This window comes from Bos indicus, chromosome 2, assembly GCF_029378745.1.
Source record: "Bos indicus isolate NIAB-ARS_2022 breed Sahiwal x Tharparkar chromosome 2, NIAB-ARS_B.indTharparkar_mat_pri_1.0, whole genome shotgun sequence".
NCBI lineage: Eukaryota > Metazoa > Chordata > Mammalia > Artiodactyla > Bovidae > Bos > Bos indicus.
Window position 1 is genome coordinate 60,917,372 of NC_091761.1, and position 18,592 is coordinate 60,935,963.

The window sequence follows — 18,592 nt, forward strand, 5'->3', positions numbered from 1 at the left end:
ATGAAACTGTTGTGGGCTAACTGATTGGGCTTGCAAGTTGCAAGTAGAGTAAAATCCCAGATCTTTCATAGTCTTAGCATTCCTTTCCTCTTTATCACCTCCCCAGCCAGCTTCCCTGACCTACCTCCCAAATGTAAACAAAGGGCCCTTAGCTTATAATCATCTCCCAGAAAATATAAATATTTTAACCTACACTAAATTATAGAAATCTCAGAATACTTCTCTGTGTATTTTTAAGAACTTTCTGGTTGCAGAAATAATCCCTCCAACACTTAACTCCATGCTGTGGTTAAACCCTCAGCATAAAATATTAAAAGAATATTTAACAATAGTAATGGACATTTCCTGTATGTATCAACCACATGAGTCAGAAGAAAGGGGTTGTGTATCAAACCCAAAGTTCAAGGAATGTGCATTTATCTCCAGCTTTTATCCTCTAACATTATCAGGCTGAGTTGCTGACAGCTGATTTTTTTCTTCTTTTTATGAACTGGAAAGTTAAGGGAATGAGGCTGCAAGTAACAGGCTAAGCTGACAGTGGGTGAAACTGTCCACACTGTTTAACTTCCCTATATTAAAACCCTTGGTCACCAGAGATACACACAAAGAATGATCAGATAGGAAATAATCTACTCTTGGTCATGCCCTGCAATCTGTTGTCATCTGCCAGAGCTACAGCAGAAGTCAAACACTGAACAGTAATAAAAAAGATAGTGATCAACTCTGCCAATGCCATTCATTTCCAATCCATCTGTACTCCGTGTACATCAGAAATTCATCCCTCAGAGAGCAAGAACGTGCATGTTTCAGTCATTAAACCCAAGCATGACTCTTCTCTCCCCTATGAGAAAAGTCTATAGTGAAAGCCACCTTTCTAAATTTCATTCTCTTCAGAAAATCAGTATAAGACTGTCCATTTTCATAACCACAGTCACACTGACAAACAGCCTCCTGTTTTTCCTATGGGAATGGCTTTACAGTAAGATCATCAAATATTAGAGCTAACTGGGACTTTGGAAGTCTCCCAACCCAAACCTTCTTTTTCACATGATGCTCAGAAGGAGCTAGTGATCGCCTAGAGTGCACAACAGTGTCCATGTTTCTATGGCTCTTTCTACAACATCCCTCTGCCTCAGGGCTCTTGCATTTGTTGTTTCCTCTGTCTGGAATGCTCTTCCCAAGTCATGGTTGCAAGGCACGTTCCTTCACCTCCTTCAAAATTGAAATGTCTTAGTGAGCCCTTCCCTGCCTATCCTGTTTTATAATTGCATCCATCCACACTTGCTATCCACTTTTCTGTTATATTTTCTTCATAGAACAATCACCTTCCAACGTATTCTATAATTTACTTACTTGCTTATGGTCTCTTCCCACACTAGAATGTAAGCTGCATGTAGTCGGGGAATTTGTGAATTGGCTAGCCATCACAGATATTCAATGGATATTTATTGGCAAAATGAGCAATCTACCCCAACATGCCTACATCTAGAGATCACAAATCCAAATTTCTATAGGAAACAGGCAGGAAATGTCAGGGTCAGGTAGGGACAATGGCAAACCAGAGATCTCATGCTACCACCTAAAAAGGCCAGCATTACTCAGCACAAGTGTATCACTGCCATGTGACACTACTGTTTTTATTTTGATTTTCTACAGGGAAACCACAAACTGGAATTTGGAGATAAAAAGTAAAATCTACTGATTTTTAAAGAATTTTTTTTTTTAAATGCTGCACTGCATGGTTTGTGGAATGTTAGCTCCCCAATCAGAGATCAAACCTGAGGTCAAACCTGTGCTCCCTGTAGTGGAAATTCAAAGTCCTAACCATTGGACTGCCAGGAAATTCCTGAGAAAAACTTTTTTTAATTAAATACTGAGCATACTGTTTAAACTGAGCAGACTGTTCAAACAGTACTGATTTTGGACCTCTCTTCAACCCAAACTAGAAAGTGGTTGGAACAGGGGCAGGGAGAGGTAGGGGAAGAAGTTATACCTCAGAAAAGCTTCTCCTTTTCCTCTGTGTGTCACTGCAGAGCTTAGAAAGAGGAACAGCCAGTCAGGTTTTACCTAGCCTAAGAAGCCAAGAGATTAATTGAAGAACTGGTTCATGGAGGTTCAGAATAATCACTGCACCTCAGAATTTCCCCAAATAGATCAGAAAGTCTCTCTCTCAGAAGGAACAAACCCAAGAGGTTTTTCAGTGTGTGTTTCATGAAAACCACTCTGTTCCCACAGGCTTGGCTAAGTCTTCATAAAAAGTTAATTGACTAAGGAATTACATGTAAGACCTGAAACCATGAAATTTCTGGAAGAAAACATAGGCAAATGCCCGCTGACATGAGTCTTAGCAATGATTTTTTTAGGTAATGACCCCTAAAGCATAAGCAATAAAATGAAAAATAAACAAGTGGGACTACATTAAAATAAAAAAGCTTCTGGACAGCAAAGGAAACAATCAATCAATGAAAAGATAACCTGTGAAATGGGAAAAAAAATATTTGCAAACATTATGTCTGATAAGGGGTTAATATCTAAAATATGTATTTTAATAAAAACTCATACAACTCAATACGAAAATAACAAAAACAAATCATACAAGTAAAAGTGGACAAAGAACACACTTCTTTTTCCAAAGAAGACACATGACTGGTCAACAGGTACATGACAAGGTAGTCAACGTTACTCATTATCAAGGAAATGCAACTCAAAACCACAATGAGAAATCACCTCATGCCTCTCAGAGTGACTATCAACCAAAAGCTAACAGATAACAAGTGCTATAAAGGATGTGGAGAAACGGGAGCCTCTGTGTACTGTGAGAAAGTAAATTGGTACAGCCACTCTGGAAAACAGTATGGAGGTTCCTTAAAAATTAAAAATAGAATTACTATGTGATCCAGCAATTCCACTTCTGAAAATATATCCAAAGGAAACAAAAACCCTATGTCAAAGAGATATCTGCACCTCATAGTCACTAGCAACATTATTTATGACAGAAGTTATTATAGAGAGAAAAAAGGAACAGATGGGTTTTTCCTTAGAAAGAGGAACAGACAAGTTTTACCTAGCCTAAGAAGCCAAGAGATTAATTGATGAACTGCACAGCAAAGGAAACAATCAATCAAATGAAATACATACACACACACACACACACACACACGTGTGTGTATGAAATTACTCAACCATAAAGGAAGGAAATCTTGCCATTTGTGACCACATGGACCTGCCAGCAAATTTGGAAAACTCAGCAGTGGCCATAGGACTGGAAAAGGTCAGTTTTCATTCCAATCCGAAAGAAAGGCAATGCCAAAGAATGCTCAAACTACCGCACAATTGCACTCATCTCACACGCTAGTAAAGTAATGCTCAAAATTCTCCAAGCCAGGCTTCAGCAATATGTGAACTGTGAACTTCCTGATGTTCAAGCTGGTTTTAGAAAGGGCAGAGGCACCAGAGATCAAATTGCCAACATCCGCTGGATCATGGAAAAAGCAAGAGAGTTCCAGAAAAGCATCTATTTCTGCTTTATTGACTATGCCAAAGCATTTGACTGTGTGGATCACAATAAACTGTGGAAAATTCTGAAAGAGATGGGAATACCAGACCACCTGATCTGCCTCTTGAGAAACCTATATGCAGGTCAGGAAGCAACAGTTAGAACTGGACATGGAACAACAGACTGGTTCCAAACAGGAAAAGGAGTTCATCAAGGCTGTATATTGTCACCCTGCTTATTTAACTTATATGCAGAGTATATCATGAGAAACGCTGGACTGGAAGAAACACAAGCTGGAATCAAGATTGCCAGGAGAAATATCAATAACCTCAGATACGCAGATGACACCACCCTTATGGCAGAAAGTGAAGAGGAACTAAAAAGCCTCTTGATGAAAGTGAAAGTGGAGAGTGAAAAAGTTGGCTTAAAGCTCAACATTCAGAAAACGAAGATCATGGCATCCGGTCCCATCACTTCATGGGAAATATATGGGGAAACAGTGGAAACAGTGTCAGACTTTATTTTTCTGGGCTCCAAAATCACTACAGATGGTGACCGCAGCCATGAAATTAAAAGACGCTTACTCCTTGGAAGGAAAGTGATGACCAACCTAGATAGTATATTCAAAAGCAGAGACATTACTTTGCCAACAAAGGTTCGTCTAGTCAAGGCTATGGTTTTTCCTGTGGTCATGTATGGATGTGAGAGTTGGACTGTGAAGAAGGCTGAGTGCCGAAGAATTGATGCTTTTGAACTGTGGTGTTGGAGAAGACTCTTGAGAGTCCCTTGGACTGCAAGGAGATCCTACCAGTCCATTCTGAAGGAGATCAGCCCTGGGAGTTCTTTGGAAGGAATGATGCTAAAGCTGAAACTCCAGTACTTTGGCCACCTCATGCGAAGAGTTGGCTCATTGGAAAAGACTCTGATGCTGGGAGGGATTGGGGGCAAGAGGAGAAGGGGACAACAGAGGATGAGATGGCTGGATGGCATCACTGACTCGATGGACATGAGTCTCAGTGAACTCTGGGAGTTGGTGATGGACAGGGAGGTCTGGCATGCTGCGATTCATGGGGTCGCAAAGAGTCGGACACAACTGAGGAACTGATCTGATCTGATCTGGACCTTGAAGGTATAATGCTAAGTTAAAAAGAAATCAGAGGAAGACAAACTCTGTATGATCTCATATATATGGAATCTTAATTAAAAAAAGAAAGAAAAAACTGAACTTCTAGAAAAAGAAATCAGATTTGTGGTTACCAGAACTGGGAGATGGGGGAAGGGGGAATCATTTGAAAGTAATCAAAAGTCACAAACTTCTGGTTATAAGGAAGAATTAAGGACATAATACACAATAAGATGACTACATTTAACACTGCTGAATGGTACATATGAAAATTGTTATAGAGTAAATACTAAGAGGTCTCAGCACTATCTAAATGAGATGATGGATATTACCTAAACTTATTATGGTAGTCATTTTACAAGATATATAAGTCAAATCATAAGTTCAAGGTATGATTTTTAAGTCAAATCACACCTTTTTAAACTTATACAATGCCATGTGTCAATTATATCTCAATAAAACTGAGGGCAGGGGATTTTTAAAACTGTTGACAGTTCCCAAGAAAATAAAAGTCAAAAGCTTTGCCTCAGTGGACAAAGGGTATTCTCAATAACGAAGAGAGGACTAGCCAGGCCAGCCTGGCTGGACTCACACTCCTCCCAGCCACGTGGACATTGTCAAGTGCAGGGCAGGATCCTAGGGTTTTCTTGGGTTAGTCAGAGTCAGCATACCCAGGAGCAGGGACTTCCACTGGACCCATCTGTTTCCATCTCCCCTTCCCCCATCTCATCCTCAACCCAGACTTCAGCAAAGCTATTCTGCTAGCCTAGCAGGCTTCATGGAGGGTAGATGCATAGAGGGTGGGAGTCAGGGGGAGGACTAGAAACCTCTCCAAGGGAACCACAACCATTAGTACTTTTAAGGAAAATCCATTTTCGGATTGCCCTCACATATCTTCACTGTGGCCATGTTAGGTTAGAAGCTTCTTGCCAGTCTCTTTGTCCCCCTCTGCCACCTCTCTGCCTCGTCACCCAAGGCTTACTACCAACCTCAGCCCTCTCACCTGGCCTGACTTTTTCCATGGGATTTATCCCAGGTGGTCCTTGGCTCAGGCCCTAAATAAAGGAAGAGGGTCAGACATCAAAACAACGGGATGACTGAGTAGAAGCAACAAAGGAAGTTTCAATTCAAACGTTCAAAACTTCTACTTAACGTCCTCTCCTCTTTATCCCCAACATGCATCAGAGAAAACACAGGTCCTGAGGCTGGGAGCAAAGCAGAGTCAGCACAGACCTTACGTCACCAGGCAGCAAGCTTCCAGGATCCAGGTATCACTCCACTCTCTCTCTCTCTTCCTTAGAATTAGACCAGAAGTGAGAGAGGAGACACAGAAATGTCTACTTGAATTGAAAAATGAAGTCAGATGTTTTCTGGTAGGAAGCAAGTAGATGCGGCTGATGCGCTTGACCATGGTGGACATTTTCCATAAATTAAAACCTGTAACTCCACAGTTTCACACAAACGCATTTGAAGCTTTGTCATTTGATTAAAAAAAAATGTATTGGCAAGTGTATTGCAATGTCCAATATTTTATTTTCTCAATAACTTATAAGTATAGCAGGTTAAAGATGATGGCTTTAGGTGAAAATAATAAGTATCATTAATAATAACTTGATAAAGGTTAATATATACTTTTCAGTATATTTCCAAGAACTCAAGAGAGTGAATAAGTCTAAGAGCTGGATAACAAATCTTCTGCAGTTCAGGCTATTTCCAATTCTTTGCTTTTAATAAAATTGGAAGAGGGCCAAACTGAGCTGGCAAATGATGTATCATTATTAAAATAAATTTTGTGGTATATCACTATGTGATTGTTGTCATATAATGTGAAGGAATTCAAACTGATATCATAAATCTTCTTCCATAACTATTTATTTTATGTGAAATTTTTTATTTGCATCTATAAAAAATAGGAATAGAATTGATGCAGCACCCTGCCTCTTCCCAGCTATAAGTCATACTTACCCATGAATACAGGAACTCATTGTTAGAAGCCCAATCACGTCATTCAGGAAGTGTCTTTGCAAAACTTTTTTTATACTATTTTTGACTAATATTCAAATTAGGATGTTATTATGATGCTGTGGTCAATAGCACACTAATAGTGCATCTGTGTACTACTACTACTAATTATAATGATAACTCAATCACGAAGAAGTTTTTAGTACTTGGAGTTTTATGATCACAGGATATGAAGAAAGGACTCAATTTTAATTGGTGCATTTTTTGTTTGTTTTAGAAGAACATGACAGAATGATCAATAAAAAACTTTCAAGCATAAACAACCATACATTAGGATAAGATTTTGTGGAATAAGCAGAATAGATAGAAAATAAAGATGTAAAATATTCAAATGCTAAAGGGAAGTTTGTTTATATATTCAAAAATAGTTAGTGATGAGTATCAAATTCCTTGGGTTTTTAGATTCCACTGAACAGATTTAAGAGAATAATGTAGGAGATTTATTTTTAAATGTCAATGTTTAGAATAAAAGTTATAGACTTTGCTATGCTAATTTTCTTAGGTATGATAATAGAATTTATTATCTCAAGATAGGAAAATGTCCTTATTCTTAAAAGAGGTCCCAGATGTCATGAAATCTGTCCATATTCATATATCAACAGGGCTATTATTAATGTACTGCTTTTATTTCAGTTGACTCCTTTTCTTTAGCAAGTTCATTTGGAAAGAAAACACTATGTCATTAGCACAAATAGAAAATCAGCATTACTTGTTATAAAGAGAACATAAACATCAGTAAATAAATGAAAACAAGATGACATTTAAAATTTCTAGCTAGAGTCTGTCACTCACATGATGAATCTAAGCCTGAAATCTACTCTTTCTTACTTAAAAAGAGGGCAGGGTTGTGCTGGGAAAAGCAGTTTACAGAGTGGTAAAAGCATTAAAGCAACCTGAGATCGAATCTGACTTCTTTTTTTTTCTCTCAGATGAGGGTGGGATGAGAGACAGCTAAAACCTCAGTCTTTTGCATGCCAAATGGGTTAGGTACAGGAGGCTAGGAGAACACACAGAGGGGATGGGGGTCCCAGGAAGGCCACAAAGGGACATAAAAATCAAGCTCTATGGATGGAAAAAAAAAAAAAAGCATGTGTGAGGAACTAAAATTTCAGTATGATTTGCGTTAACTGAACCTCCTGCTTTTCTTGGGAGAGTTGTAGTTCTCTCTTACTGTCCCAGAATCATCATTAACAATACCCTCTTACATTTGCAAGTATTATTTTGTCTGGACAATCAACTATAGGTCTCCCTAAGTATGACCAGAATGTGTGGAGCATGGTGAGAAGAAGCAAGAAATGAGGCCAGAGAGGGGGGCAGAGCCCAGCTGAAGCTCGAGGGCAATAGGGCATTCAGTCAGGGGACTGCCACAATGAGACTGCATTGAGAAGGCTATGTAAATAATGGACTGGGGGGCAGAAGTGAGGAGGGTAACATCCATGGGAAAGAGGAGAAATGATCTGAGGCAAATGATATTTTGGAGGTGGATTCACAAGGGCTTGGTTATTGTGGGCACTGGATCAGGAGTAACAGAACAAGACGAGCAAGGATGATAACCAAATTTTGGCTTGAGCAACTGTTTGAATGGTAGTACTATTCGCTGAAAGTGAAGATGCAAGGAAAAGAGCAAGGTTATGGAAGAGCTAAGTATCACTTGGGTCAGACTGAGTGTGCTTAGTGGATGTGCTTAGTGGACATCCAAGTGGATATGTGTATTGGAACCTACATGCACATGATGTAGCTGATGAATTGGGATCTGTCAGCATGAAATTAGAGTTTCTCAACATATATACACATCACATACAAATGAGGAACCACCATCCCCAAAAGGACCACTGTGATAGTGAATGTCAGAGAGAGGTTGTACGTTCAGAACCCCTACAGTGGTATGAGCAATTTGAAAAAGCCTCTCTCCTGGCAGGTAACTTCTGACAGCCCTCCCTCTGTTTGAGAATCAGTGATGCCAAGGGTATTGGAAGCCAAGCCCATAGATGGGATTGTTCAGGAAGAACAGAGGCCTGGGTAGCACTGAGAGAAGTCCCAGGATACGCAGAGTAGGAGAATATGAGCCAGCAAAAGAGAGTGAGAAGTGGTGTCCACAGAAAGGAGGAAATTCAAGAGAGCGTGGTGTTCCTCAATTGAGAGAGGATGCTTCCAGAAGAAGGAAGGGATCAAATGATCCCGAACAGTAACCAACAGAGGCAAGATGGCCAAGAGGTCATGGTAACTCCCAAGAGGAATCCACTGGACCTGACAATGAGGAGGTCTCTACGGCTCTTGGTTGGGCAGTTGATAGGCAAAAGTGGAGGGAGTGGACAGAGGTGAGAGAGAGGAATTTTCTATCAAGACACTTGCCTGTGGCCAAGACAAGAGCAATAAGTGACCCCTGTTTAGCCATGCAGATTTCTTAGCACCAAGAATGTGACCAGAACTTGAGGAAAGGGAGTAGGAATTACAGGTCTCCCACCCAGCCAATGTCAGTCCACAGAAGCCATCACTGGGCTCCCTGAACTGGGGTGCCACTTGCAACCCCATGCCACCTCTGTTCACATGACCAGTTAGGAGAATCATATTCACATCTGGACATGAGTCTTACCCACTGGTCTGCAGGAACCTCTCCATATATAAGACAGAACTGTATCTCTTATAATCTCAACAGTAACATCAACTCTTACTACTAGACTTTACCACTAGCATGTAGTTTACACTTTGACAATCATATATAACTTATTCTTTATTTCCTATGCCAAAAACACAACTGTCAGCATCTTATAATTAAAGAAAATGAGGATCAGAGAGGTCAGAGTACCTGCCCAAGGCCACACAACTAGTTGGAAGCAAAGCCAGAATTCCAAGTCCCCATTGCCTGCCCCTGCTGAAACATCTCTGCTTCCTACAAGGTTTGCTAAACAGAAACATCTTAGTTAAAATTGCCCAAGGCCTCCTGATACTAAAATTGGGCAAAGTATGCATCTCACTACACCCTTGAGGGAGAGAAAATGGTATAGAAGCTTGACCTCAGTCTGAATGCAGAAGAACCAAATTCAAGTTGTGACCTTGGGTAGCTAATTCACATAACCATCCCACACCTGCTTCCTCATGCATCAAAGTGGGGTGGGTGTTGACTTGGCCATGTACCCAATCACTGTTAAAAAATGAGCACATACCGCCAATATATATGCATTTATTTAGCCTTTCATTTATAAGGGGTTTAATGAAGAAACAGTTCATTTATCATTAAAAGGTATAAAAATAAAATATTTAATAGGATGAAAGAAAGATTAAATAAGGAATATCAAATGTCCTTTTGATTATAATGGCTTCATACCATCATCACCTAATACCTCAAGGCCTAATAAGAACTGAGGTAAGAATTGAGGTGGCAAACAAAACCAACCCAAAGAAAAAGAAAAGCAAGAAGACAAAGTGGTTATCTGAGGAGGCTTTACAAATAGCGGAAGAATGAAGAGAAGCAAAAACCAAGGGAGAGAGGGAAAGGTATATCCAATGAAATACAAAGTTCCAAAAAATAGCTAGAAGAGACAAGAATGCCTTCTTCAATGAACAATGCTCAATAATAGAAGAAAATAACAAAAGGAGAAAGACTAGAGATCTCTTCAGGAAAACTGGAAACATCAAGGGAACATTCCACCCAACAATGGGCACAATAAAGGATAAAAATGGTAGAGACCTTGTAGGTGCTGAAGAGATCAAGAAGAGATGGAAAAAATACACAGAAAACTGTATAAAAAAAGATCTTAATGAACCAGATTACTACAATGGTGTGGTTGGTCTCCCAGAGCCAGACATTCTGGAGTGTGAAGTCAAGTGGGCCTTAAGAAGCACTGCTGTTAATAAAGATAGTGGATATGATGAAATTCCAGCAGAACTTTTCCAGCTGATGAAATCTGTAAAGGATGATGCCATCATGGTTTTACGACCAACCTAGACAGCATGTTAAAAAGCAGAGACATTACTTTGCCAACAAAGTTCCATCTAGTCAAAGCTGTGGTTTTCCCAGTAGTCATGTATGAATGTGAGAGTTGGACTATAAAGAAAGCTGAGCACCAATGAATTGATGCTTTTGAACTGTGGTGTTGGAGAAGACTCTTGAGAGTTCCTTGGACTGCAAGGAGATCCAAGCAGTCCATCCTAAAGGAAATCAGTCCTGAATATTCATTGGAAAGACTGATGTTGAAGCTGAAACTCCAATACTTTGGCCACCTGCTGCAAAGAACACTCATTAGAAAAGACCCTGATGCTAGGAAAGATTGAAGGCAGGAAGAGAAGGGGACGACAGAGGATGAGATGGTTGGATGGCTTCACCGACTCAATGGAAATGAGTCTGAGTAAACTATGGGAGTTGGTGATGGACAGGGAGGCCTGGTGTGCTGCAATCCATGGGGTCACCAAGAGTCGCACATGACTGAGTGACTGAACTGAACTGATCAAGGTTTTGCATTCATTATGTCAGCAAATCTGGAAGACCCAGCAGTGGCCACAGGACTGGAAAAGGTCAATCTTCATCCAGATTCCCAAGAAGGGTAGTACCAAAGAATGTGCTAACTATTGAACAATTGTACTCATCTCCCATGCTAGCAAGGTCATGCTTAAAATCTTGCATGCTAGGCTTCAGCATTATGCAAACCAAGAACTTTCAGATGTTCAACCTGGGTTTAGAAAAGGAGAGGAACTAGAGGTCAAATTGCCAACATATGCTGGATTATAGAGAAAGCAAGGGAATTTCAGAAAAACATCTATTTCTGTTTCATCGACTACACTAAAGCCTTTGCCTATGTGGATCATGACAAACTGTGGAAGGCTCTTAGAGAGATGGGAATACCAGACCATCTTACCTGTCTCCTGAGAAACCTGTATGCAGGTGAAAAAGCAACTGTTAAAACCCTGTATGGAACAACTGATTGGTTCAAGATCAAGAAAGGAGTAAAACAGAGCTATCTGCTGTCACCCTGTCTGTTTAACCTATATGCTTAGCACATCATGAGAAATGCAGGGCTGGATGAGTTAACAAGCTGGAATCAAGATAGGCAAAAGAAACATCAACAACCTAAGATATGAGGATGATACCACTCTAATGGCAGAAAATGAAGAGGAATTAAAGATCCTCTTGATGAGGGTGAAGGAGAAGAGTGAGAGAGCAGGCTTAAGACTAAATATTACGAAAACTAAGATCATGGCATCTGGTCCCATTACTGCATGGCAAACAGAAGAAGAAAAGGTGGAAGTAGAGACAGATATTCTCTTCTTGGGCTCCAAAATCACTGAAGATGGTAACTGCACCCATGAAATCAAATGACTGCTTCTTCACAGAAAAGGGATGACAAACCTAGATAGTGTGTTTAACAGCAGACCCAGTACTCTGCCAACAAAGGTCCATACAGTCAAGGCTATGGTCTTCCCCAGTAGTCACATACGGTTGTGAGAGCTGAACCATAAAGAAGGCAGAATTGATCCCTTTGAACTGTGGTACCTTCAAACTGTAGTGCTAGAGAAGACTCCTGAAAGTCCCTTGGACAGCAAAGACATCAAACCAGTCAATCTTCAAGGAGATCAACCCTAAATATTCACTGGAATCAGATCAGATCAGATCAGTCGCTCAGTCGTGTCCAACTCTTTGCAACCCCATGAATCCCAGCACGCCAGGCCTCCCTGTCCATCACCAACTCCCAGAGTTCACTGAGACTCATGTCCATCAAGTCAGTGATGCCATCCAGCCATCTCATCCTCTGTCGTCCCCTTCTCCTCCTGCTCCCAATCCCTCCCAGCATCAGAGTCTTTTCCAATGACTCAACTCTTTGCATGAGGTGGCCAAAGTACTGGAGTTTCAGCTTCAGCATCATTCCTTCCAAAGAAATCCCAGGGCTGATCTCCTTCAGAATGGACTGGTTGGATCTCCTTGCAGTCCAAGGGACTCTCAAGACTCTTCTCCAACACCACAGTTCAAAAGCATCAATTCTTCAGCACTCAGCCTTCTTCACAGTCCAACTCTCACAACCATACATGACCACAGGAAAAACCATAGCCTTGACTAGACAGACTTTTGCTGGCAAAGTAATGTCTCTGCTTTTGAATATGCTGTCTAGGTTGGTCATAACTTTCCTTCCAAGGATTAAGCGTCTTTTGATTTCATGGCTGCAGTCACCATCTGTAGTGATTTTGGAGCCCAGAAAAATAAAGTCTGACACTGTTTCCACTGTTTCCCCATCTATTTCCCATGAAGTGATGGGACAGGATGCCATGATCTTCATTTTCTGAATGTTGAGCTTTAAGCCAACTTTTTCACTCTCCACTTTCACTTTCATCAAGAGGCTTTTGAGTTCCTCTTCACTTTCTGCCATAAGGGTGGTGTCATCTGCAAACCTGAGGTTATTGATATTTCTCCCAGCAATCTTGATTCCAGCTTGTGTTTCTTCCAGTCCAGCGTTTCTCATGATGTACTCTGCATATAAGTTAAATAAACAGGGTGACAATATACAGCCTTGACATACTCCTTTTCCTATTTGGAACCAGTCTGTTGTTCCATATCCAGTTCTAACTGTTGCTTCCTGACCTGCATACAAACTTCTCAAGAGGCAGATCAGGTGGTCTGGTATTCCCATCTCTTTCAGAATTTTCCACAGTTTATTGTGATCCACAGAGTCAAAGCATTGGCATAGTCAATAAAGCAGAAATAGATGCTTTTCTGGAACTCTCTTGCTTTTTCCATGATCCAGCGGATGTTGGCAATTTGATCTCTGGTTCCTCTGCCTTTTCTAAAACCAGCTTGAACATCAGGAAGTTCACGGTTCACATATTGCTGAAGCCTGGCTTGCAGAATTTTGAGCATTACTTTACTAGTGTATGAGATGAGTGCAATTGTGCGGTAGTTTGAGCATTCTTTGGCATTGCCTTTCTTTCAGATTCGAATGAAAACTGACCTTTTCCAGTCCTATGGCCACTGCTGAGTTTTCCAAATTTGCTGGCATATTGAGTGCAGCACTTTCACAGCATCATCTTTCAGGATTTGGAATAGCTCAACTGGAATTCCATCACCTCCACTAGCTTTGTTCGTAGTGATGCTTCCTAAGGCCCACTTGACTTCACATTCCAGGATGTCTGGCTCTAGGGCAGTGATCACACCATCGTGATTATCTGGGTCGTGAAGATCTTTTTTGTACAGTTCTTCTGTGTATTCTTGCCATCTCTTCTTAATATTTTCTGCTTCTGTTAGGTCCATACCATTTCTGTCCTTTATCGAGCCCATCTTTGCATGAAATGTTCCTTTGGTATCTCTGATTTTCTTGAAGAGATCCCTAGTCTTTCCCATTCTGTTGTTTTCCTCTATTTCTTTGCATTGATCGCTGAAGAAGGCTTTCTTATCTCTTCTTGCTATTCTTTGGAACTCTGCATTCAGATGTTTATATCTTTCCTTTTCTCCTTTGCTTTTCACTTCTCTTCTTTTCACAGCTATTTGTAAGGCCTCCCCAGACAGCCATTTTGCTTTTTTGCATTTCTTTTCTATGGGAATGGTCTTGATCCCTGTCTCCTGTACAATGTCACAAACCTCATTCCATAGTTCATTAGGCACTCTATCTATCAGATCTAGGCCCTTAAATCTATTTCTCACTTCCACTGTATAATCATAAGGGATTTGATTTAGGTCATACCTGAATGGTCTAGTGTAACTGATGCTAAAGCTGCTGCTGCTGCTGCTGCTAAGTCACTTCAGTCGTGCCTGACTCTGTACAACCTCATAGATGGCAGCCCACCAGGCTCCCCCGTCCCTGGGATTCTCCGGGCAAGAACACTGGAGTGGGTTGCCATTGCCTTCTCTGATGCTAAAGCTGAAGCTCCAGTATTTTGGTCATCTGATGTAAACAGATGACTCATTGGAAAAGTCCCTGATACTGGGAAAGATTGAGGGCAGAAGGAGAAGAAGGCATCAGAGGATTAGACAGTTGGATGACATCACCGATGCAGTGAACATGAACTTGGATGAACTTTGGGAGATGGCGAAGGACAGGGAGGCCTGGCGTGCTGCAGTCCACAGGGTTGAAAAGAGTCGGACACGACTGGGTGACTGAACAGAAACAACAAGGAATGATTATCATAAAAACAGTAGATGATAATCAATAGATCAAATGCCTTGATAATTTCAAGACATTTTGGCTGACTTCCTACCAGGTTTGATGGCACTGTCATTAATCTTCCCTCACAACAGCAGCTGATGGAGAGAGGGGCCGTGGTGCCACATCCCTGAGGTCCACTTGACATTGCATCAGGGCTGTCTTTGCAGACTGCCCGTTTGCTGGAGGATAGCTTTATTTAAGCAGAAAAACACAATTTGTAAATCTATTGCATTGACCAAAGTTTGTTCAGATTTTTCTGTAAGCTGTAATGGAAAAATCTGAATGAACTTTTTGGCCAACCCAATACCTACACAGTTACCTGGTTTCCTGTGGCTGCCATAACAAACTGATACGAACTAGGGGGCTTAAAATAACAGAAATGTATTGGCTTACAGTTCTGGAAGCTAAAAGTCAAATCAGGGCATCAGCAGGCACCCTCTTTCCTCACCTCTTCTAGCTGCTGGCGTTTGCTGGCAATTCCTGGTATTCCTTGCCTTACTGATGCTTCCTTGACATCATTCATCCATTCCAACTTGTCCCCATCATCACATGGCTGCCTTCTTTTGTGTCTGTTCTTCTCTTCTTGTAATGATACCAGCTACATTAGGAGTCCCACCCTCATTCAATATGACATCATCTAACTTAAATAATTCCTACATTAATTCTACTTCAAAATAAATCCCTTTCTAAGGGACTTCAACATCCCTCTTTGAGGGAACGATTCAACTCATAACAGCATGCATTAACATGCCAGAAGGAAATGAAACAAGGATGCAGCTTTGTCCATGCTATAGAGCCTCCACCCTTGCCTTGGACATGGGACCTATTTACCATGTGTGATCCCTGGAGCAAGTGAAGACGTTGTGTCAATCCATATATTAATTTTTTTTAACTTGTTTAAATACAGGGACTGGGAAACAGAAAGAGCAGTCAGAGAGAGAGAAAGAAAGGTACAAGAGTGACCTCACTCAATATAGCGAGATGAATGCTTCAAGAATGGGGGGTCGGCAGGCACCAGCCATGCAGTCACTATAATAATAATGTCTAGGAGATTCTGTTATACTTAACAACAGGAAGATCACCATGGCCCTTAATTTCTTTGGTTTTAAATTAGGACTTTTTTCCCCCAATACCAGTGGATAACCTTGTGCATCCTGTAGGGTACAAGCACTTTATTGTAGAGACTTCTGTCCTAAGAGAATTTCAAAGGTCTCTTCCAGGTTGAAAAAAAAAATGTAATAACACCAAGAATAGTCCTTTCCCAGAGGTCACTTCCAAAATGACTAAGAAAACAGGTGCCATGAAATAGTATTAGATTGAATCATATAAGAATTTTTCAGAGGGCAGAAAGGGGAGACATGAAAAGGACACTTGAATCTATTAGCATATTTATTTTTATCTAAAGGGCATTCTTACAAGGAAAGCATGTAGGGAAGTACTGTGTCGAAAGGAACTGAGGGCCTCTCTGCTAACCATTAGCAGCAGCAGTATTTGCCATTTTTCACCTGAAAAGCAGCAGGGTGCAATGACGATGACTACAGCCACTTACTGAGCTTCTGGACCCTAACCTAAGCATTTTATTCACATTATCTCTTTTCATCAACACAAAATAGCACAGGAATTAAGAGAATGGACTGAAAAATTATACCAACTTCAAATCCAAGCCTCACCACTAACAACTCACTTTGGACAGGTCAGTGAAATTTTTTAAGTTTTATACATGTACACACTGCCATATTTAAAGTGGATAACTAACAAGAAACTACTGTAGAGCACATGGAATTTTGCTCAATGTTATTTGGCAGCCTGGATGGGGTGGAGTTCAGGGGAGAATGGATACATGTATATGGATGACTGAATTTCTTTGCTGTTCACCTGAAGGTATGACAACATTGTTAAATGGCTATACCCCAATATAAAATAAAAAGTTTAAAAAATAAACAAATATAAACATGGAGATATTTCCATTTTCACTTAAATTTTTTTTTCTAAGCTTTAGTTTCTTCCTTAGACCTATCGAATTTTCCATGTGATCCATCTAGCATAGCACCTGGTGAACAGCCAATGTTTCACTAATGTGAACTCTTATGATTCATAATTGAATTAGGAAAGTGTAATTACCCCATACTGGTCCAGGGTCTCCCAGTGGATGTGGATTTGAGCCTGGCCTAAAAGTTAAATCTATGTAGGCACCTGGTGCTATGGTGGGCATAGCTTAGACCATTTTGTCATTTGATCCCTTACATTTCATGACACCTTATCAGTTATCCATTGGCAGGGATTTCTCAGAGCAGCAAAAGGTACAAATGTAAGCACCAGCCCTTCCACCAGAATAACAGTACTCACGCTCAATCTTTCTTAAAAGCAGAGGTGCTGGCCTGCCTCGACGCTGTGGGAAAACAAAAATTTAAATTACCGTTGAATGGAGGGAATTTTGAACTGTTTCTAGACCTAGCCCCGAAACTAACCAAGATGTGGCCCTGGTGGAACAGATTATTTGGTAACCTAGGGCCCCTTTGAGTTTAGAAATTCTACAATTTTATAAACTTAGAATGCAGGTGGGGATATAAGAGCAAGATAACTAGTGAACAATTTGAGGTCATTCATGGCCAAAGGATAAAAGTTTTGTGGAGGTTAGGGTGAACTTTAACTGATGATTTAGACAGTAGTTTCTAAAATGCCCAATCATGAAAATATCCTGAGGTTCTTCAAATGTAAAGACTTCTCAGCCCTACTCCAGACCAACTGAATCACAGACACCAGAGAATCATTATTTTTAACAAGCACCTCTGATTCTGATCAATGGACTTTATCCCTAGACAGTTAGATTTAATTAGGGTAGTGTTTCAGGTGACAGCATTTTTTTTAATATGCTATCTAGGTTGGTCACAGCTTTTCTTCCAAGGAGCAAATGTCTTTTAATTTCAAGGCTGTAGTCACCATTTGCAGTGATTTTGGAACCCAAGAAAATAGTCTTTCGCTGTCTCCATTGTTTCCCCATCTATATGCCACAAAATGATAGGACCAGATGCCATAATCTTAGGTTTTTGAATGCTGAGTTTTAAGCCAACTTTTTCACTCTCCTCTTTCACCTTCATCATCAAGAGGCTCTTTTATTCCTCACTTTCTGCCATAAGGGTGGTGTCATCTTATCTGAGGTTATTGATATTTCTCCCAGCAATCTTGATTCCAGCTTGTGATTCATCCAGCCTGACATTTCACATGATGTACTCTGCATATAAGTTATATAAGCAGGGTGACAATATACAGCCTTGACACACTCCTTTCCCAATTTTGAATGAGTCTGTTGTTCGATGTTCAGTTCTGTTGCTTCTTGACCTGCACAATAAATACCTTACTTGGCACCATCCACACCCCCCTCTCCTGGCAAACATTGCTAGTTGATTACTGAATACTCCCACATTGAGCCTAGATCTTCCCAACCCCTGATGCAGGTGAGAACAGTGTGAGAAGAGATGGGGAGAAAGTGACATGATTAAGGCTCTGTGTCTGTGCATTTGGCAGAGGGAGTAAAAGTGGGGGCAAAATGAAGATTATCCTCCAGGCCTGGGAGGGAGTACTAAGGAGAAAAAAGACACAATAAATGAAATCCCCACAAGCACACTTTGTTGTTGTTCAGTTGCCAAGTCACGTCCAACTCTGCGATTCCATGGGTTGCAGCACACCAGGCTTCTCTGTCCCTCACCATCTCCTGGAGTTTGCCCAGGTTCATCTCTTTTGAATCAGTGATGCCATCCAACCGTCTCATCCTCTATCGTCCTCTTCTCCTCCTGCCCTCAATCTTTCCCAGCATCAAGGTCTTTT

General features: G+C 40.8%; 1 long non-coding RNA gene across 5 annotated transcripts in view; it reads right to left on the reverse strand.

Annotated features, from left to right (window-relative positions):
• Positions 1-18,592, reverse strand: part of LOC139176414 (uncharacterized) — a 544,804-nt gene that overhangs the window by 96,434 nt on the left and 429,778 nt on the right. The window contains exon 9 of one of the 5 annotated variants that reach the window (XR_011560880.1): positions 3,796-17,156. The exons of the other annotated variants lie outside the window; for them this stretch is intronic. This is a non-coding gene — a long non-coding RNA (uncharacterized lncRNA). Of the gene's footprint in view, positions 1-3,795; positions 17,157-18,592 lie in introns of those variants that run through there. 5 annotated transcript variants of the gene reach the window in all.